Source organism: Botryllus schlosseri, chromosome 3, assembly GCF_051294905.1.
Source record: "Botryllus schlosseri isolate E-star chromosome 3, Bs_hap1, whole genome shotgun sequence".
Taxonomy (NCBI): Eukaryota; Metazoa; Chordata; class Ascidiacea; order Stolidobranchia; family Styelidae; genus Botryllus; species Botryllus schlosseri.
The window spans coordinates 21,091,896-21,117,373 of record NC_137238.1 but is presented as its reverse complement, the minus strand read 5'-3'; the positions used below and the strand labels follow the sequence as shown (position 1 = coordinate 21,117,373).

At 41.9% G+C, this 25,478-nt stretch overlaps 2 protein-coding genes across 2 annotated transcripts in view; one reads left to right on the top strand and one right to left on the bottom strand.

The window, feature by feature from the left end:
- LOC145436036 (uncharacterized) overlaps positions 1 to 25,478 on the top strand; it is a 450,309-nt gene that overhangs the window by 60,202 nt on the left and 364,629 nt on the right. The gene's annotated exons all lie outside the window — the stretch shown is intronic.
- LOC145436023 (putative ribosomal protein S6 kinase alpha-1) overlaps positions 1 to 25,478 on the bottom strand; it is a 56,212-nt gene that overhangs the window by 24,391 nt on the left and 6,343 nt on the right. The window lies entirely within an intron of this gene.

The window sequence follows — 25,478 nt, the reverse complement described above, 5'->3', positions numbered from 1 at the left end:
GGTAGCACGTCTTTACGTGTTGCGGGGAGCAGTTGCGTTGTCGTGAAAATCACGTTGGTCTTCACTGTGTCGTAACACTTATTGACCGCTGAAATCAATTGCTTTTCAAAGCGGGTGGAAATAGGCCCTATCCAAGGTAGATGGATGTAAACATCTTTGGTTGTTCGTTCGGTAGGCTCTGTTGACTTTTCTGCATTGAAATGTGTTACTTTCCTCTCTATGCCACGGTTGATGACATGTTCAGGGTAACCGTTATCAAGTAAGATTTTCCGGATATTGTCAAGTTCTGAGTTCAGTTTATTACCCGAACATATCATCAACGCTCTATGCACGAGGGTGCCTATGAGGTTGATTTTTCTGCGGCTAGGACTAAATGAGTTCCAACGAAGGTATTGGCCAGTGAATGTCGGTTTCCGGAAGATTGATGTTTCAAATTTATTGGTATCATGTTTTTCGACTAAAACGTCCAAAAATGACAATGAGTTATTTCGTTCTTTTTCAATTGTGAATAACAGAGCCGGGTGAAGCGAGTTTAAGTGAATGAGAAATTGATCACAGTCTATCTCATTTCTGAAAATGACAAAAGTATCGTCTACATAACGTCGGTACAACACCGGTTTGACGGACACACGCTGGGTGAGAAGCTCGACCTCATAAAATCCAACGAAAATGTTAGCCAAAGTAGGTCCCAAGGGAGATCCCATCGATATGCCGTCTATTTGTTTATAGATAACATCGTTAAAGCTAAATTCAACAGAACATGTAGCTGCCTGTAAAAGTTCAACAAAAACTTTTCGCGGCATTGATGGTGGTGCTAGCTTACCGCCGTAAAGCGCGTTCGCACAAAAATGGCTTATCGGCATCTTGGAACCTGTTCGCGAACTGTACGGCACCGAATGTGTTCGTGATTCGTTCACTTTCGCCAGTGAGATGCGAAACCTGAACCTGCCGGATTCAGAAGTGTTCTTGAGCTCATTTGATATCTCTAGTCTCTTTACAAACGTTCCGCTGCAAGAGACTATCGATATTTGTGCGAACGCGCTTTACGGCGGTAAGCTAGCACCACCATCAATGCCGCGAAAAGTTTTTGTTGAACTTTTACAGGCAGCTACATGTTCTGTTGAATTTAGCTTTAACGATGTTATCTATAAACAAATAGACGGCATATCGATGGGATCTCCCTTGGGACCTACTTTGGCTAACATTTTCGTTGGATTTTATGAGGTCGAGCTTCTCACCCAGCGTGTGTCCGTCAAACCGGTGTTGTACCGACGTTATGTAGACGATACTTTTGTCATTTTCAGAAATGAGATAGACTGTGATCAATTTCTCATTCACTTAAACTCGCTTCACCCGGCTCTGTTATTCACAATTGAAAAAGAACGAAATAACTCATTGTCATTTTTGGACGTTTTAGTCGAAAAACATGATACCAATAAATTTGAAACATCAATCTTCCGGAAACCGACATTCACTGGCCAATACCTTCGTTGGAACTCATTTAGTCCTAGCCGCAGAAAAATCAACCTCATAGGCACCCTCGTGCATAGAGCGTTGATGATATGTTCGGGTAATAAACTGAACTCAGAACTTGACAATATCCGGAAAATCTTACTTGATAACGGTTACCCTGAACATGTCATCAACCGTGGCATAGAGAGGAAAGTAACACATTTCAATGCAGAAAAGTCAACAGAGCCTACCGAACGAACAACCAAAGATGTTTACATCCATCTACCTTGGATAGGGCCTATTTCCACCCGCTTTGAAAAGCAATTGATTTCAGCGGTCAATAAGTGTTACGACACAGTGAAGACCAACGTGATTTTCACGACAACGCAACTGCTCCCCGCAACACGTAAAGACGTGCTACCCGCACTTCAGCAAAGCAATGTAGTTTATGAATTTAAGTGCCACTGTGATTGTGGCTACGTGGGAAGAACGTCAAAGCGCTTGCAGGAACGCATAAATCAGCATGTCCCTAGATTCATTAGAACACGCTCGATGAAAAGCTCACCCTTAACTCACCCGCTCAAGATTGATGCGGACCAATCAAAGGCCATAAATTCTGCAATTGGCAAACACTTGTTGGATAATCCCACCTGTGCGAAAAATTATCGAGACGACAGATTTCGCATACTCGGAAAGGGTCGCTCACACTTTCATTTGTGCGCCTTGGAGTCGACTTTTATCAAAATACACCAGCCAAGGCTGTGTCAACAAAAAGAGTTCGTGTATCATCTAAAAATAGTACATTGAACGCTCTCGTATTCGACATTTCGTGCTGGTGACGTCATATTTTGTGCTACGATTGTTGATATACGCTGTTCTTTCGAATTCTCTACTAGTTGCTGACGATTACCCCTGACGAGTGTCAGCCGAAAATATTCGGGTTCATTTTAATATGAATATGCTATTCAATTGTATATTGAAGTTCTGTACCTCAAAGAAGCTGTTTAGAACTATTTTAAATTGACGTAACATATCACTGATTCTGAATACTATTGTGTAATAAACCTTAAACCCTTGACCCCATTAGAACTGTTCGGATGATAGGTACCTTTTTTTTACAAAGAACATAATGCCAAATCTAGATCACATTGAAGATCATTATTTGGTCCATTTTCGACAAATGTAGGTTAACAGCCTTTAATAAATGACGAAATAGTGCAATGGTGAAACGTCCAGGTTCTTGTCGGTAGGTCGTGGGTATAATCCCCAACCGGGTCAGACAAAAGAGCGGAATAGTAACACTGGTATTCATAACTTCCCCGCTTGGCGCTCAGCATTACCGGGATAGCATGGAGGGGTGGTACAAGACTCTGAAAGCCTTATAAGGTTATATCTGCACATTCCTTGTCTGGTGGCAGATGCGCATCATGCACTCATGGTATGCATTTGCATATGCATAGATCATGTGTATGTATACTAGGGTTGTCCATAATTTGGAAAATCTCACTAATGCTGCGTATCCATTTCTCATTCTATAGATTATTGATAAAGAACGTCAATGAGCCTGCAATAAGCTCTCAGGAAAGTCGTTAAGATTTGTCTAAATGCGTTTGAAAGTAGCTGCTGTAGAGTGGGCGTGCCAGCGACCATAGAACGGCGAGAAGACTAGTAATCACGAAATCACGGCTCATGATTGGTTAATCATTTATGCTTGAATGACCACGAGCGCAGCAACTTTCTGATTACGTGCTTCTATCATGCTAACGGCGATGATTCTGTAGGGGCATTGTAGGTTGGTGATTTAAAAATAATATGTGACACCTGGTGATTTAATGTTTTGGTTAAAAGGTCGGTTACGATAGGTTTACAGCAGCAATAGCCTATTGCAGACATGGCAGAGGTGTAACAGAGAATCATTGTGAACTTGTAGAACTAAGTATAAATCCGACAAACATCTAGTCTGATATGCTTGTGATTACGCCGAGTCCTCCTGCTTTTCTGGGTGCAGGTAAAGTATTAGCCATCGCCAAACTGGTGCAGCACAGCATGTGAGATGGATGCTGCGGGTGACAATCCTGTATTCTTATAAGATGATATGTGGACTGACCAGGTAGCTTACATTGAAACTATCGCATCGATTAAATCCATTTATATATCAAAATGTCTGGTTTGATTCAAACATCAGTCGTGATGTGGCCAGTGATGATCTATGATTCATTTGGGACAGGCTAAGCTCCACAAGCAAACAGTAGTTTTGCTGACCCTGCCAGCATAGTCTGTGCATACTTTTAGATCTCTTTCTGTGGTATGATTGAGGACTTTGACAGCACTTACGGGTAGATTCATTATGCTGTAAGAATCGGACAGGTGCCACGCATAAACGGACGATTCAGTTCATCCTTAGAGCATTCAAAACTTAAATTATATACCACGACCAGAGCCTAATGAGATCAGACAAAAGCCTAATGAGATCAGACAAAGTATTATCACTGTTAAGATTTATATTTGTAATCAATGATGATACATCCCTTCTGAAACTAGAAATTCGTACGCCACTTGCATAAGTGCCACTGCAATGTTTCTTTGTGTGTTTTAGTGCTTTCCCTCGGTGAAAGCAAGGTACACAGACTACAACGATTACCTTCACAATAAGCCAGTCATGTTTCAAACGTTTTTGTGAAGCAGCTGTCTTTTGTTCGTTATGTAATATGTTACTAAACAGATCTCGAATCAATCTCAAATCATCATCTGCGGACCAACCTACAGCGCGCTTACAGATTCACCGCCGTTAGCAGACTCCTCGAACAGCTGATCAGCAAGCCGCCACTGTCGTAATCATTCAGGCATAGCCGCTTACCCAATCAAGCGCCGTGATTTCATGATTACTAGTCTTCTCGCCGTTCTATGGTCGCTGGTACGCCCACTCTGTAGCAGCCACTTTCAAACGCATTTAGACAAATCTTAACGACTTTCCTGTGAACTTATTGCAGGCTCATCGACGTTTTTTATCAATAATCTATGCAATGAGGCATGGATACGCAGGATTTGTGAGATTTTCCAAATTATGGACAACCCTAATGTATACTGTATACCAGTGGTTCCCAACCTTTTTCCACCCACGTACAATTTCAAGGTTTTCTGCAGTGCTCACGTACCACCTACAAGTTACGCGCACCGAAGGCGGTCAAAAATGTTCTCACCATGAATGATGTCAAAAGCACGTATTTGACCTATGCGAGGTGTAATAACATATTGAATTAGAAACAAACAATAAAAGTCAATTTATTCAATGCGATGGCTGCATTTGTGTCGACCTATTTGACCATGGGGCCACGTGAGCTCTGCGAACCATTGCGTAGGCCACTTGAATGTTGATGACCTTTTTTAGCCACCCGATACGAGCGAACCGGATTAGGTAATGATGAAAACAAGACTTATATTACTACGCATCAAAATCAATAACATGACGTCATGAAAAGTCAGTGTGCATAGTGCACACCAGACATGGGGTGATTACTTGACGAATGTAATCGATTGCGATTACGATTACTTGTGAATCCCGCGATTACGATTACGATTACGATTACAGCCAAATCAGGAAGTAGTCGATTACGATTACGATTACTTTTCAAAAGTAATCACGATTACTCCCGATTACATTTGTTTTACTTCTTAGAACTAATTTCAGAAGAGATATTGGAAGACAATATAAATAAGGCTTGCGATGAAAAGGTCTAATGAGATAACAACTTTCTTTATAAATCATACGCCATTTGCTTGTTACGTCGTAATGCACCCATCGCCCACTTCTATGCAGGACTATCCGTTGCACCCAACGATTTGCATTCTTGCCAGGTCCGTAACTGCCACACCCCAAACTCCCCAATAGGACCGGAAGCGAGCTCTAAGGGGACTCGAAAGTATTTTGTAAATCAACATATTTTCAAGAGAGTTAATTAACTTGAAAATTTTCTTCAGCTTCGGGATTTAATGTCTCTAAATAGCTTGATTTTGAAATGCATACCTCTCCCCCTCAAGAAAAAAAGCATGTAAATTTATAGGAATTGGCATTTCAGTGGCGGTCATTACCCCGCCACGACACACCAAAAGACGTAAGCAATTTCGGCCAACATGCAACTCCACAAAGTGTGCTACCAAAGAATGACCTTGGCCAAAACGTTGGGTATGTGTCCATTGTAAGTAGCCGCGCTCTGTGGGCGTGACGAATAGTCCGGCCCTTCCAATCAGAGCCCCAACAATGCAAATGCCACCCGGGGCACTCACAGAGGAATGAAGATATGGCAATTTGTGTGTGCGTCTCACGAAAGTTTTTCTTTTAGTCTGCTACGTTTGGGCGACTACAGTATCTTTTGATTATATATAAGACGGGAGGTCACGAATTAACAACATACAATAATGAAATTAAAACAACATACCAGATGCTATAATTATGAATTACTTGCCCCCAGCTCTACTGGTAAATCTGAATGAATAGCCAGATAATGAAATTACCAATATTATTGACGATATTCACTCATCAACTTGAAAACTGACCACCCTATGGGGCCCCAATACCCAGGGTTGTAATGACTCGAGTCGCGATTTTTTGGTGACTACACTTGACTCGAGTTATTTTTTGTATTACCTCGACTTGTACTCGAGTCATTTTGCATGACTCGAGACTAGAACGGCCAATACAGACATTCCATGTAACTTCGAAGAATAGTAACGTTACCACATTATTTGTATTTCGTCTATCAGTCCTGATACTTGGAAATGGGGCCATAAACTGTGAAATTTGACGAAAAATACGATATTATGAACGCGAGCCATTCTATATCCCTCGAGCAGAGTTGAAAAAAGTGGGTTGAACCGGATTGATCAGAAAACTGATCTGTGAACATAACGACTTGGACTCGTACTCGAGTTAAAAAATATGACTCAGACTCGACCCTATACTATAGCTGACTTGGACTCGCACTTGACTCGGGGGGGCATTGAAAATGAATAGACTTGACTCGAGTCATACCTATAAAAGTGAGATTGTTTTGCGACTCGGAACATTGTAACTTGGTTACATATAGGGTTGCCATACGTCCGGAATTTCCCGGACATGTCCGGAATTTCGCTGAAAAATCTGCGTCCGGGAGGAATTTCTAAAATATGCCTAAATGTCCGGAATTTTGAAGGGTTGAAGTAGGCTGAAAAGTTTTTCGTAAATCAACATAAACAATATTTTTTTCAAGCAGATTTATGATATTCAAAATTCTTCTTCGCGCTGCGCGCGAGGTAATGACGCGTATATTGATATTAGTGTGGGCACCAGGCACCACTTTCGCCAAAAAATGCAATCAAAATAAATATAAATTACCATCATTTACTGAAATAAGTCCAATGGTAATCGCAATTATAAGCAAACGGTATAGTATTAGAGTTGGTCAACGCCGATTAGATGCTTTAGTCACAGATAGTGGTTCCAAATCTTGGGGTCGTTTACCTTTATCTGGGGATCGCGATGATGTTGGACGTAATCACCGTCCTAGGCCGGGAGTAAGTTTGGGCAAGTTAAAATTTTGTAGCAATCAGCTTATCAATTTTTAGCAGGGACACGGAACATTTTAAAGTTTGAAATGAGGTCGCGACTATTAAAGGTTGGAAATCACCGGATGTGCAACCTGCTGGTGCATTTTATGGTAGCCTAATGGGAGAACCAATATTATTGAATAATTCATTCATAAGATTTCACAGTCAAATGCATATAGTAATTGTCCAAAAAGTTACATCGATTACCCTATGCTGGGTTAGAGGTCAGTGCTCTTTTTTTGGGCGGAAGGGGGCGGAAAAAATGTTGTTTCGGACCTGAATAAAAGAAAAACACACAATCAGATAGCCGCACCGACCTAACAGTAGAACGCAGGGCTGTCAAACACAATCCAGACGGGCCAAACACGGCCCGCCAAACGATTTCATCCGGCCAGTGGAGAAATCTATTGCACACCATAGCGAGTAGCAATCACCAGAGCTCACATTTCAGAGGGCCCAATTCATGACCTATGTGTCCCACTCCATTCCTGTATACAGTCGTTTGGCAATGCTTTGCTCGTGTGACGTCATATTGACACTCAATGTGTAACACCTCATTTTTAAATCCGCTAGTGGGCGCTAAAGAGTGTCCGGAATTTGCTTCACAAAAATATGGTAACCCTAGGTTACAACCTTACCAATACCAACGTTTGGAGTGGGGGACGAATTGCTGTTTTGGTTCTGATTGTACCTACAACCCACGCTTACATGGTGCATAAGCGGGGGGCTATGGCGGCAGGTATAAATGTCGAGTGAAGAATTGTGAAATAACGATTGCGCCCGTTTGAAGTAGTCATATGAGGATAAGATAAAGTGAGCTTAAAATTCTACCTTCCACTTAATACAGATACTGCAAGCTGCCGGTTATGCCGTTAAAAGAAACGGCAAAGAACGGCTCTGTTATGATGTATAAACGCAGCGTAATGTTTCATTTGACGAGTACAAAACTTCAAATCTTTGTCCGGTGTACGTACAATACATACGTACACTACATAGATAGACCTACTGCTCGCCAAGCAGCAACGGTCAAGCTGCGTTTAACTATAAGCATAACCAAACATCAATACATGAGTTACTATTTGAAACTAGGTAGAATGGTGATTATTATCTTGCTGCGAGGTAGTGGCGTCTGGAGTGTATTGCTAGCCTGTTATACAGCATGGCTTACACTGTTCTAACTATCACACAACAATGTACATAGAATATATATTTACTACGTGTGGATACTTCTTTCGCAAGGACGAGCAACGTTAATATTTCTGACGTAATAATGAGCAGTGGCGTTTGAAAATCAACCGCTTGCGCTATCAATAACCTAGTATAATATCTCTTCCTTGTTCTCGAATGTTCGGATATGTCATATTCATTGTACAAATAAAAAGTAATCGTTCTTTCACAAAACAATCGATTAGATATGCGAAGTAGTCGATTACGATTACGATTACTTTGGATTTTTTTCGAATGTAATCGATTGCGATTACGATTACTTGAAAATGCTGTAATCGTCGTAATCGATTACGATTACTAATCGCGATTACCCCATGTCTGGTGCACACATGAGGTACACTAGTGGTCAGACATGGGGTGATTACTTTATGAATGTAATCGATTGCGATTACGATTACTTCGGAATCACGCGATTACGATTACAGCAAAATCAGGAAGTAGTCGATTACGATTACGATTACATTGGAAAAGTAATCACGATTACTCGCGATTACATTTGTTTTGCTTAGGACCAATGTTCCCTCTAATTTTTGGCGAATCTGCGCACGCTCACCAATTCACTGCGCAGACCCTTGGACAAAAGTGCGTAACGACTAAAAAAAAAAGTCATCACTTTGGATTTTTTGTGCGCAACTTAAATTTTCTGTGCGCAGAGACCGTGTCAGCACTGCGCATTTGCGCACGTGCGCAGCTCAGAGGGAACATTGCTTAGGACTATAATCTTAAATGATATATTGGAAGACAATATCAGGATTGCGATGAAAAGGCTTAATGAGATATCAACTTTCTTCATACATCATGCGTGATTTGCTTATTACGTCATAATATACCAATTGCCCAACTTTATAGTGGATGATTTATCGCACCCAACGATTTGCATTATTGCCGGGTCTTTACCTGCCGCACCCCAAATTCCTTAATAGGATGGGGAGCGTGCTCGAAGGAGACTCAAAAGTATTTCGTAAACCAACATAAATTATAGAGTATTTTCGAGAATTTAATTAATTCTTGAAAATGTTCTTCGAGCTTTGAGATTCAAATGTCTCTAGTACTGGGGTCACCAGCGCGGACCAAATGAGTCGCCCGCGGTCGCTGTAGTAGTGGTGGTTTTTGGGGTGGGTGAGGTGGGCGCTCGCCGGGGGGGCCCTCCTGGTCGAAGGGATACTCTATTTGGATTATGCGCTTTTTTCAAGGATAATAACGAATAAGCATGGAAATCCGTGTAAAGCAAGAATAGGATTCCGTACACATGTGTCAATCATCATCAAATCTCTGCATTTGTTAGAAAAGTCCCGTATCCTGATAATCATCACGTCTCTGCATGCGGTAGAATTACTCGGTTTTAATGTAGTCTATCCTTGCACACATGAAAAAATAAACATGGCCGAATCCAGCACCTGGCCAAACCTTGAGAGATAGATATAATAATAACAGATGCGAAAGGGGGGTCTGGGGGGCCCCCAATAAGTTACGGATAGATACTTATAGGGGCCACCGGTAAGTCTCGCCCCAAATGCTAAGTAACGAACTGTGAAATAACAATTGACGCCCGTTTCAAGTAGTTATATGAGAATAAGATATAGTTAACATAAAAATTCTGCCTTCATTTCAACTTAATACATATACAGCGAGCTACTGTAACGAGAAACGGCTAAGCACGGCTCGGTTATGATATATATCAGCAGCTGTTTATTTGTAATGCTTCGTTGTGGAAACTGCAATGTTTTATTTGACGAGTACAAAATTCCGAATCTTCGTCAGGTGCACGTGCGTACGTAGGCCTCCTGCTCGCCAAGCAGCAATGGCAAACTGCGTTTAACTAAGCACAACCAAACATCACATAAGTTACTATTTGAAACTATAGGCAGAGTGGTGATCAATATACTGCTGCGAGGTAACGGCTTCTGTAGGGTGTCCGGTCAATACCGAGAAAACCATTACCGAGAACGCCATTACCGAGAATGGACACCAGACATGGGGTGATTACTTTATGAATGTAATCGATTGCGATTACGATTACTTCGGAATCACGCGATTACGATTACGATTACGATTACAGCAAAATCAGGAAGTAGTCGATTACGATTACGATTACATTGAAAAAGTAATCACGATTACTCACGATTACATTTGTTTTGCTTAGGACTATAATCTTAAATGATATATGGGAAGACAATACAAGGATTGCGATGAAAAGGCTTAATGAGATATCAACTTTCTTCATCATGCGTCATTTGCTTATTACGTCATAATATATCAATTGCCCAACTTTATAGTGGATGATTTATCGCATCCAACGATTTGCATTATTGCCAGGTCTTTACCTGCCGCGCCCCAAATTCCTTAATAGAGTGGGGAGCGTGCTCAAAGGGGACTCAAAAGTATTTCGTAAACCAACATATATTATAGTGCATTTTCGAGAATTTAATTAATTCTTGTAAATGATTTTCGAGCTTTGCGATTCAAATATCTCTAGTACAGGGGTCACCAACGCGGACCAAATGAGTCGCCCGCGGTCGCTGTAGTAGTGGTGGCTTTTGGGGTGGGCGAGGTGGGCCGTCGCCAGGGGGGGGGGGGCTGGCCGAAGGGCTCCCCTATTTGGATTATGCGCTTTTTTCAAGGATAATAACGAATAAACATGGAAATCCGTGTAAGGCAAGAATAGGATTCCGTACAGATGTGTCAATCATCATCAAATCTCTTCATTTGTTAGAAAAGTACCATATCCCGATAATCATCAAGTCTCTGCATGCGGTAGAATTACTTAGTTTTAATGTCGTGGATCTTTGCACACATGAAAAAATAGACATTGCCGAATCCAGAACCTGGCCAAACCTTGATAGATAGATAATAATAACAGATGCGAAAGAGGGGTCTGGGGGGCGAAGCCCCCCATAAGTTACGGATAGCTACTTATAGGGGGGGGGGGGGCGTTAAGTCTCGCTCAGGCTCCCCCGTTCGTATGGCCACCACTGCGCTGTAGCAAATATCCAAATGAGAGATTTGATAGTTGAAGCTCGTTTTCTATGAGCAGCAGTTGAGCATTGGTCGGCCGACGCCAAGGAACATTCGAACGCAGTCGCTCGGGGCATTGCTTGTCTTCGCCCACGCGGCGGCTCAACGGGAATCTATATAGTTAATATTCCCGAGTCCAGACGCGAAGATCGGCGCTTCTGCGCACACTGCAGCAACGCAATTGAGCTTGGAGGAGCTGGTGTGAGTCCCTGCGAGTGAGCGTTTTTTTTTCTTGGTAAGGGGCGGAAACCCGGCCCAGTGCTCTGATAGTCTTACTCCAAGTGAAGAAATCCAACTGAACATGGATAAACGACGGGAGTACGAGGTAACCCATCGGTCGTCGCAATAATCAGTACACACTACACAAGAAGTAGCTTTTTGTTTCAAAACAGTTGGTGACCCCTGCTCCAGTACATAGCTGGGTTTGAAATGCATACCTCTTCCCCCCAAGAAAAAACATACATAGGCTATATTTTATGGGAACAGGCATTTCGTAGCCGGTCATTACCGCGCCACGATCCCACAACACACCAAAACACATATGCAGTTTCGGCCAACACGCAACTCCACGGGATGTGATACCAAAGAAATACCTTGGCCGAAACTTAGGGTATTCGTCAATAGCCGCGCTGAGTGGGCGGGACTAATAACTCCTGTCCTTCCAAGCTGGGCCCACAATGCAAATGTCACCCGGCGCATCCACAAAAGAATAAAGCCATGACAATTTGTGTGTGCGTCTCACAAAAGATATTCTTTTAGTCTGCTACGTTTGGGCGAGTACAATATCTTGTGATTATACAACGGACTGGAGGTCGCGAATTAACAACATACAGTAATTATAACAACATACCAGATGCTATGAATATGAATTACGTACCCCAGCTTTACAGGTAAATCTGACACTCGGGGCTCAGAGAGGTTATAAATGAATAGTAATATAATGCAATTACCAATATTATTGACAAAATTCACTTTTGAAAATTGACCAACGGTTGGACAGGGGAATTGCTGTTTTGGCTGAATTGCTGATTCTAGCTACAACCCACGCTAACATGTCAGGCTATATAAGCGGCTGTTTATGGCGGCAGGTCCAAATGCTAAGTAACGAACTGTGAAATGACGATTGACGCCCGTTTCAAGTAGTTATATGAGAATAAGATATGGTCAACATAAAAATTCTGCCTTCAACTTAATACATATACAGCGAGCAGCTGTTACGAGAAACGGCTAAGCACGGCTCGGTTATGATATATATCAGCCGCTGTTTATTTGTAATGCTTCGTTGTGGAAACTGCAATGTCTTATTCGACGAGTACAAAATTACGAATCTTCGTCAGGAGCACGTGCGTACGTAGGCCTCATGCTCGCCAAGCTGCAATGGTAAACTGCGTTTAACTAAGCACAACCAAACATTAATACATAAGTTACTATTTGAAACTATAGGCAGAGTGGTGATCAATATCCTGCTGCGAGGTAGCGGCTTTTGTAGTGTATTGATAACCTGATATACACCACGGGAGGTGTTCTTACAATCACACTACAATGTCCATCGAATGTCCGTTTTACTATGTGTGGATACTTGTTACGCAATGACGAGCGGAGCTAATACTTCTGACGTAATAATGAGTCAGTGGCGTTTGAAAACAGACGTTTGTGCTAACGCTAACGTGGTATATTATCTCATTCTTGTTCACGAATATTCAGTTTATGTCAGTGGTTCTCAACCGCCGGTCCGCGGACCGGTGCCGGTCCGCGACGACATTCCCACCGGTCCGCCAGACATATTGCAATTTTATACCTTAATTTTAAGATGCAATATTGAAAGCTTGTCCATTGGTGTAAAATAAATGAAACATCAAGTTCTAAACTTATTTAGAACTTCGTGAGGTAAGATTAGGGCTAGAAACATGTTGGATTTGACTTGAAGTTCAAGACATGTCTTTTAACGACATTCGAGCGACAAGTACAAAACAGATACGAGATGACTCATCGCTAAACAGCGCAGTTTGCGTGATCATTCGTTTTCGATTCATTCGTTTCATGCAGGACCATCACAAACTGCCCAATTGGAGAGGGCCGAACTTAAAAGGGGGCCCAAAGTTATTTTGTAAGTGAACATATATCATAGCGTATTTTAAAAAAACTAAATAACTTGCTTATTAAGTGACCTTCTCCGTGATTTATAGAAATAGGCATTTCGGAGACAGCCATTACCGCGCCACGGCGTAATAACACACCATGAAGTTTTTGCTAACCCGGGACTCATAGCATATATAATAACATATATCATAGCGTAGTTTTAAAATACTTTTTCCGCAGCATTTTTCAATTTCTTTTCGCACTTTGCACGATTTAGCGTCACTAAATGTCTTGCTTATTAGGCGACTTCTCCGTGATTTATAGAAATAGGCATTTCGGAGTCAGCCATTACCGCGTAATAACACATAATGAAGTTTTAGCTAACACGGGACTCAGAAATGTGTGCCGAAAACTTGCCAGCGAGAAAACCGATTCAGTTATGAATGAGCGAAAATTTTCGCTGTTGGCGTGATTAAGCTACGTAGACCAGGGGTGGCCAGCCTGCGGCCGTGAACACGCAATTCAGTTAGCATGTTTTAACGGCCATCGACATGCAATTTGAATTTACGAATTAACTCCCGGTTTCTCGAGAGATTTTAATTAATCTTGAACCGCGCGATTCAACGTGACATCATTTTCTTTTTAAATATAGTAGCGTCCTTTGCAATCAGATCCCTACAGTACAGAGGGGAGTAGCAGGGGAAAATGATGCGCCTCATATAGAAATACCAGCTCGGAATCGTGTGCTCCTCCCTATACTGACAATCCCGATGGGAGGTAAAAAATAACAGCATGTAACAAAGTGACTAATAACAATTGGCCCAGCCGAACATGCATCATCATTTATAACTTGCCCCAAATATTCGAAAACACCCCCTCCATCAACTCTACCGGTGAATCAGATCACATGTGTTGAGAAAGGATAAATGTTTGATCAGTAATATGTAAAACTACTATTATTAATGACGAAATTCATCAGCGAATCTGAAAATTTTTTCACGCTTCGCGCAACTGTCGGCAATCCCATGGCATGACCACTGACCACTCGGCATTTCGGTGCATAGAGTAAGCCTATGTCATTAAAGAGATTAGTACTGAGTGTACCGGAAATACACATAGACAGAGTAACATGGGTAGATGGCGTCCAGCTAGCTTATCATGACTACGCCCTGGAATGCGGCCGTAGGCTACATGAGCAGTCGCGATGCGGCCATGAATGGCAATAAAGTTGGTCACCCCTGACATAGACTCTCTGCTTACACTGAGTAGAAGGAATGTGCTCACAAGTACAGGCACAAACAGGCACCCAACTGTGGCGTCTGAGGGCGAAGCCTCCGCAAGTTTGGCTCATCACCCTGTGGCGGCCCAAGACCAACGTTTTTGGGGTGGGAGGGGGGGGGACGAAGTGCTTTTTCGGCCCGGAATTGCGGATGACCGATATAGTTGCTGTAAGGTGTCTTAGTGCAGCGCATTTTATTTATAGTTGCCAGAGTAGCCTGCGTCTGGTGATAGTGAGCATAGCAATGAGCAAGGTAGCAAGACAAGGATCTTGGTTCGACTCCAAAACGCGTCTTTTCTCGATATTGTCAAAGAGAAGAATATTATTCGAGTTGGCGTGGTCGGTTAAACCAACGACCTTCGCCGCGAAAGATTGTAAACGACTCTCGGCGGTAGCACGTTTATCTGGACAAGGCAATTATACCTCGACTCAGCAGACTCATGAAGATAATAATTTATTACGATCAAAACCTTGTAAAAGTCACTCTCTAGCACCATATAATTGCAAAAAACGGTTGCATATTTACATTTTGGCTTCATTTCAATTTTAGAAGGTTCACCGGTCCGCAAGACATTTTTTGAAATTTTACCGGTCCGCGAGGTGAAAAAGGTTGAGAACCACTGGTTTATGTCATAGTCCTTGTACAAACAAAAAGTAATCGTTTTTTCACAAACAAATCGATTAGATATGGGAAGTAGTCGATTACGATTACGATTACTTCGGATTTTTTTCGAATGTAATCGATTGCGATTACGATTACTTCAAAATGCTGTAATCGTCGTAATCGATTACGATTACTAATCGCGATTACCCCATGTCTGATGGACACCACCGAGAATAAACATTACCGAGAATGGACACCACAGAGAATGGACATTACCGAGAATGGACACCACCGAGAATGGACAAAACCGAGAATGCAATATATGCAATGTAGGCATGTTATGCATATGCACATGTCGTGTGAGTGCATCACGGCGTTGCCACATTCGTTATCGATGCTCAGGTATAAATGTCTCGACAACGTCAGTCCCAGTAAACTATATTCTTGACATTGGTCATTCTCGGTAATGTCCATTCTCGGTGGTGTCCATTCTCGGTGATGACCATTCTCGGTAATAGCATTCTCGGTCAAGTCCATTCTCGGTAATGGTTTTCTCGGTATTGGTATAGAACCCTTCTGTAGTGTATTGATAACCTGATATACACCACGGGAGGTGTTACAATCACACTACAATGTCCATCGCATGTCTGTTTACTATGTGCGGATACTCCTTACGCAATGACGAGTGGAGCTAATACTCCTGACGTAATAATGAGTCAGTGGCGTTTGAAAACAGACGTTTGTGCTATCGCTAACGTGGTATATTATCTCATGTTAAAACAAAAAGTAATCGTTCTTTCACAAAAAAATCGATTAGATATGGGAAGTAGTCGATTACGATTACGATTACTTCGGATTTTTTTCGAATGTAATCGATTGCGATTACGATTACTTCAAAATGCTGTAATCGATTACGATTACTAATCGCGATTACCCCATGTCTGCTAGTGGTACGCGAAGGTCTTCCAGGTGGTACGCGAGTAGATTCTGTTTTTTTTCGACCGAAAGGAGTTATTAGTTAAGGTCAGTTGATTTTGAGTTTTTTTGTAGCATCGCCTCCTCGTATTCGTCGCTAGCTTTTGACGCTATTACCCAGCTGCCATTCTGTTATGTGAGTTTTGGAGTTTTACTAAGGAAAGGAAAGGACGTAGTTTATTTTTGTCCTTGATGTTTTTGCGGCATATACACCGACTCATGATACACATACACAAGATCTGTGCATATGCATACCATGAGTGCATGATGTGCATATGCCGCTGGACAAGGAAGTGCAGATATAGCCTTTACGGCTTTCTAAGTCATGCACCACCCCTCCATGCTATCCCAGTAATGTATGAGCGCCAAGCAGGGAAGCCATGGATACCAGTGTTACTAATCAAGTCTTTGGTCTGACCCGGCCGGGAATCAAACCCACAACCTACCGATCAAGAAGCCAGACGCTTAACCATTACGCTATCTTGTCGGTCGGTCGGAAGCAATTCTAAAAACTTGTTGGTAGCTAGGCTTTTCTAGTTCACAAGTGAGGAACGCTCCCGATGCGTGTATGTACAATTGTACATTGTACAATGAAAAGTTTGAGATAATATTTCCGCGCTAGAGGATTACGTCACTGCATGGAAAAAAGAAGGAGTTCAACCGGTATCAGTTGCTCAAAGCTCACTTGCTTGGAAACATCCACCGTGTATGGATATTGTATACGGACCTTGTAGGAATGTCGGTAATAGTAGCTGATGCCAGTGTTGACATTTGGCATATTTGAATGCAAAATATTGAATTTTGGCACACATTCATGTTGGTCAACAGCAGAATTTAGCGTTTCTTCAACTATAACAATTAGCACATTAGATCTATAACAAGTGTTGTTTACTCGTGTGCCTAACCAAGGATTAGAGGCTGTTATATTTAAAATTAATGTAAGCAAATTAGCGTCTTACGTCCAATGAATATTTATCTTGCATCACATTAGATCTATAACAAGTGTTGTTTACTCGTGTACCTAACCAAGGATTAGAGGCTGTTATATTTAAAATTAGTGTAAGCACATTAGTGTCTTACGTCCAATTAATATTTATCTTGCATCACATCGAATTACCGTAATTTTCCAAATATAGTGCGCCCCCATGTATAATACGTACCCTTACAATGGCGTAAGGTGACGCAATAGTTCAGGCTAGCCACACACGACATCTTGCGCACGAGGCCTATTACAATTACAGATGCGATTGTTCAGGCCAACTTTTATGTCGGGCGCACCAGTCTGTTGGAGATGCGACTGATTACGCAAGCGATTGTATCTTGCGCACATGGTCTCTTGTGTATGCGATTGTTAAGGCCTGTCGTTGACGCGATGAATCGGCAAGGATTGCTGCGGACGCTTGTAGCAATCAAGCGACCTAATTTCGCTCGCGTACAAACGGCTAACTAACTCAGCAGGCGCTGTGCAGACGACTCTCGTTAATTAGAAACACGCTTTTCGTTAATTGGTAACATCCTTCTCTATTTGGCAGCGTTGTTACACTCTATAATACGGATTACGGGGGGGGGGGGGGGGGGGGGGCAATGGCTAGAGGTGATGCGCGATTTAAACAAACATGAAGAAAGGTGTGATTTCAAGTTTTTGATCGAGGGATTTTTTTTCCAAGGCTTGCTGTACCCATGTATAATACGCACCCCCTATTTTAGGGCAAAAAATCGGTAAAATTTTGCGCATTATACATGGAAAATTACGGTACTAAGTCACTGGGCAGGTTACCTACTGACCAGTGCAATGGCCTGTTTGTAATGTGAACTCCACAATTTGGGCTTAGACACGCTTTCCTGTTCTTGGACTGATGATCTCAGGCCAAGTCTAGATCGTAAACGCATAGGCCTATATTGGTGATTCCACTAAGCTTGCTGATCCATATGAAAAGTTTGCCTAGTTCGTGTTCGTACCGCCTTTGTACTACAAACTTTGTAATACTCCGAACTCTATCGGTTTAGCTTGAGCATATGAGCAGTAGGGCTGTTCAAAAATAACTTTTTTTCCTGGATTCCAACCATTCCCTGATTAAATTGTCAGGTTACCCTAAAAACGCTGCACACCAAATTTGGTTCAATTCTGACAGGTATAGGACTCCGCAGATCCAATTAAAATTTTTAATTTAATAGGGATAATTTTTAAAAAATATTTCCAATTTTCTTGCCAGCCCCATCAAATTGTTGAGCTGTCTTCAAAGACCATGCAAAACAAATTTGACTCAATTCCGACCAGAAGAAGGTGAGTTATGTGAGTTTTTCAATGATAATCCTCGAATTATCCACCAATCACCGTAGTTGGTTGACTAAAATAAAAAAGGTCAACTTTTGCTCAGCTCCCGAAATACCCTCCGGAGCATCACTTCGGTGCTGATTTACGGCATCTCAATCGAATTTTGCTATAAATTTGACCAAAATTCCAAAAAAAAAGGAGGGCGAATCCTCCTAAAGGAGATGGTAACCCTATCTATAATACCTTAGTACGCGAAGCATCTTTTATAATGTTGTCAGAAAATTGAACCGAAGGTGCTAGTCGCAACATTGATGCTACGATTCAAGTGCAGTTTCACTATTTTGTGTGTTCTAAATGCAAACACATTTACATCGCGATGACGTAACATGTGGATTTAGTGGCAAAGTGATATTGTTGCGAGAGAATATTGTTCTTGGGTTCGCCCTCTAAACTTCCAAGGAAATCACTTCACGATACCCCCGGAAAATGCAACAAACTTCTTGAGAACAACGAGCGTGCGATATCTGTGATTTTTCTACTGCCGTGATTTTAGTGCTTGATTAGTCAATAATAAGATACGCTGAATGCAAAATAATGAAGCTCTGTACCTCCATGAAGCTCTTGGAATACAAAAGTGATAAGTTTCTTAAATTTCTTTTCTATACTGAATTTCGCCTGACTGGTGCGAATGAAATTTTTTTTTTTAAAGTGCGAATGGATCTCAAAAAGGTTGAAAAGCACTGCTCTATAGAATTAGCCAAAGTTGTTTTCGACGATATAGTTGACCTTTAACATGCTGTGTGAATATTTGCTCAACTTTATAGTGGATGATTTATCGCACCCAACGATTTGCATTATTACCAGGTCTTCACCTGCCGCACCCCCAATTCCTTAATAGGGTGGGAAACGTGCTCGAAGGGGACTCAAAAGTATTTTGTAAACCAACATAAATTATAGAGTATTTTCTAGAATATAATTAATTCTTGAAAATGTTCTTCGAGCTTTGCGATACAAATGTCTCTAGTACAGGGTCACGAACGCGGACCAAATGAGTCGCGGTCGCTGTAGCAAATATCCAAATAAGAGATTTGAAAGTTGAAGTTGGTTTCATATGAGCAGCAGTTGAACATGGGTCGGCCGACCCCAAGGAACATACGAATGCAGTCGCTCAGGGCATTGCTTGTCTTCGCCCACGCGACGGCTCTACGGGAATCTATGATTAATATTCCCGAGTCTCGACGCGGAGATTGGCGCTTCGGCGCGCACTGCAGCAACGCAACTGAGCCCGGAGGAGCTGGTGTGAGTCCCGGCGAGTGAGCGATTTTTGTTCTTGGTAAGGGGCGGAAACCTGGCCCAGTGTTCTGATTGTCTTACTCTAAGTGAAGAAATCCAACTGAACACGGATAAACGGCGGGAGTAATTGGTAACCCATCGGTCGTCGCAATTATCAGTACACACTACACGAGAAGAAGCTTTTTGTTTCAAAACGGTTGGTGACCCCGGCTCCAGTAGATAGCTGTGTTTGAAATGCATACCTCTTCCCCCCCAGAAAAAAACATACATAGGCTATTTTATGGGAACAGGCATTTTGGAGCCGGTCATTACCGCGCCACGATCCCATAACACACCAAAAGACATATGCAGTTTCGGCCAACACGCAACTCCAGAGGATGTGATACCAAAGAAATACCTGGGCTGAAACTTAGGGTGTTCGTCCATTGTCAATAGCCATGCTGGGTGGCCGTGACTAAAAACTCCTGTCCTTCCAATCCGGGCCAACAATGCAAATGCAACCCGGCGCATCCACAAAGGAATAAAGCCATGACAATTTGTGTGTGCGTCTCACGAAAGATATTCTTTTAGTCTGCTGCGTTTGGGCGAGTACAATATCTTTTGATTATACAACAGAGTGAAGGTCGCGAATTAACCACATACAATAAAGTAATTATAACATACCAGATGCTATGATTATGAATGAGGTGCCCCAGCTCTACAGGTTAATCTGACACTCGGGGCTGAGAGAGGTTATAAATGAATAGTAATATAATGCAATTACCAATATTATTGACGAAATTCAGTTTTGAAAATTGACCAACGGTTGGACAGGGGGACGAATTGCTGTTTTGGCTGAATTGTTGATTCTAGCTACAACCCACGCTAACATGTTATGATGTATAAGCGGATGGTAATGGCGGCAGGTCCAAATGCTGAGTAACGAACTGTGAAATAATGATTGACGCCCGTTTCAAGTAGTTATATGAGAATAAGATATATTGAACACAAAAATTCTGCCTTCAACTTAATACATATACTGCGAGTTGCTGTTACGAGAAACGGCTAAGCACGGTTCGGTTATGATAAATATCAGCAGCTGTTTATTTGTAATGCTTCGTTGTGGAAACTGCAATGTTTTATTTGACGAGTACAAAATTCCGAATCTTCGTCAGGTGCACGTGCGTACGTAGGCCTCCTACTCGCCAAGCAGCAACGGTAAATTGCGTTTAACTAAGCACAACCAAACATCAATACCTAAGCTACTATTTGAAACTAAAGGCAGAGTGGTGATCAATATCCTGCTGCGAGGTAGGGGCTCCTGTAGTGTATTGATAACCTGATATACACCACGGGGGCACTCTTACAATCACACTACAATGTCCATCGCATGTCTGTTTACTATGTGTGGAAACTTCTTACGCAATGACGAGCGGAGCTATTACTTCTGACGTAATAATGAGTCAGTGGCATTTAAAAACAGACGTTTGTGCTATCTCTAACGTGGTATATTATCTCATTCTTGTTCACGAATATTCAGTTTATGTCATAGTCCTTGTACAAACAAATAGTAATCGTTCTTTCACAAAAAAATCGATTAGATATGCGAAGTAGTCGATTACGATTACTTCGGATTTTTTTCGAATGTAATCGATTGCGATTACTTCAAAATGCTGTACCGTAATTTTCCAAGTATAGTACGCCCCCATGTATAATACGCACCCCTAAAATAGCATGTAAATTCTGTGAAAAAGCCTGTACCCATGTATAGTACGCACCCCGCATTTCAGTACATGGATAGTTCCGATTTCGTATACGATGTCATTCTGTCTTGCGATGTCACTCTTGAACAATCATTACAGGACGATCGCTAATCATTATACAATTAACGGGATTGTCTTTAAACAATAGTAGATAGCAGTCAAAGCCTGCGAGGCGGGCGGCGCGATACTTCAGTCTAGCGACAGGACATCTCGGGCACGAGGAGACGTTTTACAGATGCGATTGCTAATCATTATACAATTACCGGTATTGTTTCTAAACGATTGTAGATAGCAGCCAAAGCCTGCGAGGCCGGCGGCGAGTTAGTTTAGGCCAACGAACCGACATCTTGCGCACGATGCCTATTACAGATGCGATTGCGCCTAGGCTAACGGTTATGTCATGCGCAACAGGTATGTTGGAGATGCGACTGATTACGCAAGCGATTATATCATGCACACATGGCCTCTTGTATATGCGATTGTTCGGGCCTGTTGTTGACGCGATGAATTGGCGAAAATCGCCGCGCGCGAGTGTCTATTACTGACCTCATTTCGCTCGCGTATAAACGGCAAACCAACTCAGCAGGAGATCGCGTGATTGTGCACACGGCTCTCGTTAATTAGCAACGAGCTTCCCTTAATTGGCAGCGTGTCACACTCTATAATACGAATTACTACCCGCGATGGCTGAAAGTGATGCGCGATTGGAAACAAACACGAAGAAAGGTGTGATTTCAAGTTTTTTTATCGAGGGAGATTTTTTCAAGCGTGTTGTTCCCATGTATAATACGCACCCCCCGATTTTAGGGCAAAAAATCGTGTAAATTTTGCGGATTATACATGGAAAATTACGGTTATCGTCGTAATCGATTACGATTACTAATCGCGATTACCCCATGTCTGGAAGGCACTACTTACAGTGCAGGGAAATTTTAATCATCATGCTCCATCCTTGGCTCTGGGCTCTCCCTGTTGTACTGTTCTTACATCAACTCATTTTTCATTCCTTATTTTTATTATAAATTTGATGGTATAAAATTGTATCGTTGAAGAAATCCAGTGTAATGTCGCCATAATATGTTCACTCATAACAACTCCAGTGGCTCTTGACAGTGTCACAGGGATCCTTATATGTCATTTCAACTGTTCTAAATCCATCTCTGATCTTATGCTTGCCCAATTCACAATTTGAAAAAATTTCACATTTTGAATAGCAGTTTTTCAGTGAAAAACTGTGAAACCAGTCAGTAACATATGTGTACCTTCCCCCTTATGCTTTAGAATGCACAAAATGTACTAAAGGCCCGTATACGACTGTTAAATAGGCTACATAAGCCTCGATTTAATAGTAGCCCACAAATACAGGGTAGTAATGTTCTGCGGCCCGCAGCGTCTTTTGCTGATAAAATGCAGCCCATTATACAAAGAAAGTTCAGAGTCCCTGCCATAGTGAAAAGACTGTACTGGCTTTTGTAAAATATAATGTAATGTAATTTGAGATCTATCATTGAATTACTAGCGATTGCTTTATATAACAGTATATAGAAGAATGCATCTGGAATTGGCGATCCATCGGTGTAGGACTTATAGTAAGGAAAGATGCCGGATTTGCAAATTTGAATAGAATGTGTGTCATCCCGATCTATTGAGCAATAGGAAAATTTTTTGTTGTTTGAACGACCGAGGTTGTTGGACAATGAACAATATAGATGCATCGGAAACCCAGGCGCTATCAAGTTTACATCAACACTTTTCACCTTCACTACCCGTAAGTACCAAGCGCCTATCTGGGAACCCATAGATACCAGTTTTATAAGAAAGTCAGTGGTCAGACCCACAATCTGTCAATCGAGAAACAGTAGCTGCATAGCATATGGGTTAACATTGAATTGATGATTTCCTGGTTAACCTATTGTGAAGAAACCGTTTAGTTTATGATTACCAAAAATAAAAGAAGTGACTGTGTAACTGAATTGTTTGAACAGTTTGGAAAAAAATCATTTTAGCGTAATTTTCCATGTATAATCCGCAAAATTTTCATGATTTTTCGCCCTAAAATCAGGGGGGGTGCGTATTATACATGGGAACAACACGCTTGAAAAAAATCTCCCTCCATAAAAAACTTGAAATCACACCTTTCTTCATGTTTGTTTCCAATCGTGCATGACTTTTAGCCATCGTGCCCAGTAATTCGTATTATCAGTGTAACGCGCTACCAATTAGCAAAAAGCGTGTTGCCAATTAACGAGACTCGTCTGCACAGCACGCAATCCCCTATTGAGTTGGTTTGCCGTTTGCACGCGAGCGAAATTAGGTCATTCATTGATTGCTGAAAGCGCGCGTGGCAATCGTCGCTAATTCCTCGACAGGCCATGTGCGCAAAATATATTCGCTTGCGTAATCAGTCGTACCTCCAACAGGCAGTGCACGACATAACCGTGGGCCTGAGCAATCGCATCTGACCTCGTGCGCAAGATGTTGCATCGCCGGCCTCACAGGCTTTGGCTGCTATCTACTATCGCAGAGGTCTCAAACACGCGGCCCGCCAGAGCATTTTTTGCAGCCCGCGACGACATTTTAGATTTTTATTTATTTGACAATATAAAAGTGTCACATATATCTTTTCCGGTTATAAAGTGAAAATTCCCTCTTGAGTTGCTCTGAGGGCCTGGAACTGCTCGTCGGACTTCACTATCGCATCAGTTGCGGGCGCTGCCGTGCAGTGGAAGAATTACTATTTCGCCACATTTCCAATTAATAAATGATGATAACAACACCTGACCCTTAGACGATTCGTGACTGAAGTTTAGGAGTTGGACTTGGGCGCGGCCTTTCTTAGGTTGCTCGGACTCGGGATGGCTTGGTGGCAGAGTGGAAGTGACTCAAGTGGACTTGGAATGCCGTGTGTTTGTTAGAACCATGGACGCAAATAACAGATCGCGTGTCATGGGAATAGTAATAGATCAGAAGGTCGCAGCTTGGTATTTCGCTAACTAAGCAAGTAGTTATGGCAACCATTGGCAATCTGTTAGTTACATCTTGAGGAGCTAAACCATGATATTTAGGCTTCTTAAAGGCAGGCTACCTAGTACCGGTATGGTACTCTCCAGCAATGTAACAACAATGGGCCGTTTGCCGTTCCGACATTTCTATTACTAGGACACATTAAATAATATATTTATATTATATTTATATTTTTTCTGCTCCTATATTAGAAGATATTTGACTATGAGAATAGTAGCCTACTTAACACGAATATATCCGAAACCTGGATTGGATTTACACTGCTCAACACAAAAATGTTGTGATATCAAATCAATCTCTATTATCAATCTGTTAAATTCAAAATATTCATAGTATAGCTGCAAAATTATAACGCAATAGCTTTTTTGATGACATCATACATTTGTCCGCTCATAGGGTGTCTATTTCTTTAATCGTTATATATCAAGAACAACAACAATTATATTCAAATAGTTATAAATGTGATGATTTTTTTTCGTGCCCGGCCTTAATTGATACAAGAGCAAATCACATTTTGACGATGTGTGTTTACTGTCAGTCTGTTGGATCGGCTCACTTTCAATAGGACAATTCCATCCCGTCAAATAAGGCCTACTTGGAAAGACATATAATACCCATATTGATGCTGCGGCCCGCGGCGTCGTCAAAAACTAGAAAACTGGCCCGCGAGAACACTTGAGTTCGAGACCTCTGTACTATCGTATAAAGACAATACCGTTACTTGTATAATGATTAGTAATCGCATCTGTGATAGGCCTCGTGCGGAAGACGTCGTGTCGCTGGCCCGAACTATCGCGTCGCCGGCCCGAACTATCGCGTCGCCAGCCTCGCAGGCTTTGGCTGCTCTCTACTATCGTTTAGCGACAATGCCGTTAATTGCATAATGATTAGCGATGGTTATGTCATGATTGTTCGACAGTGACATCGAAA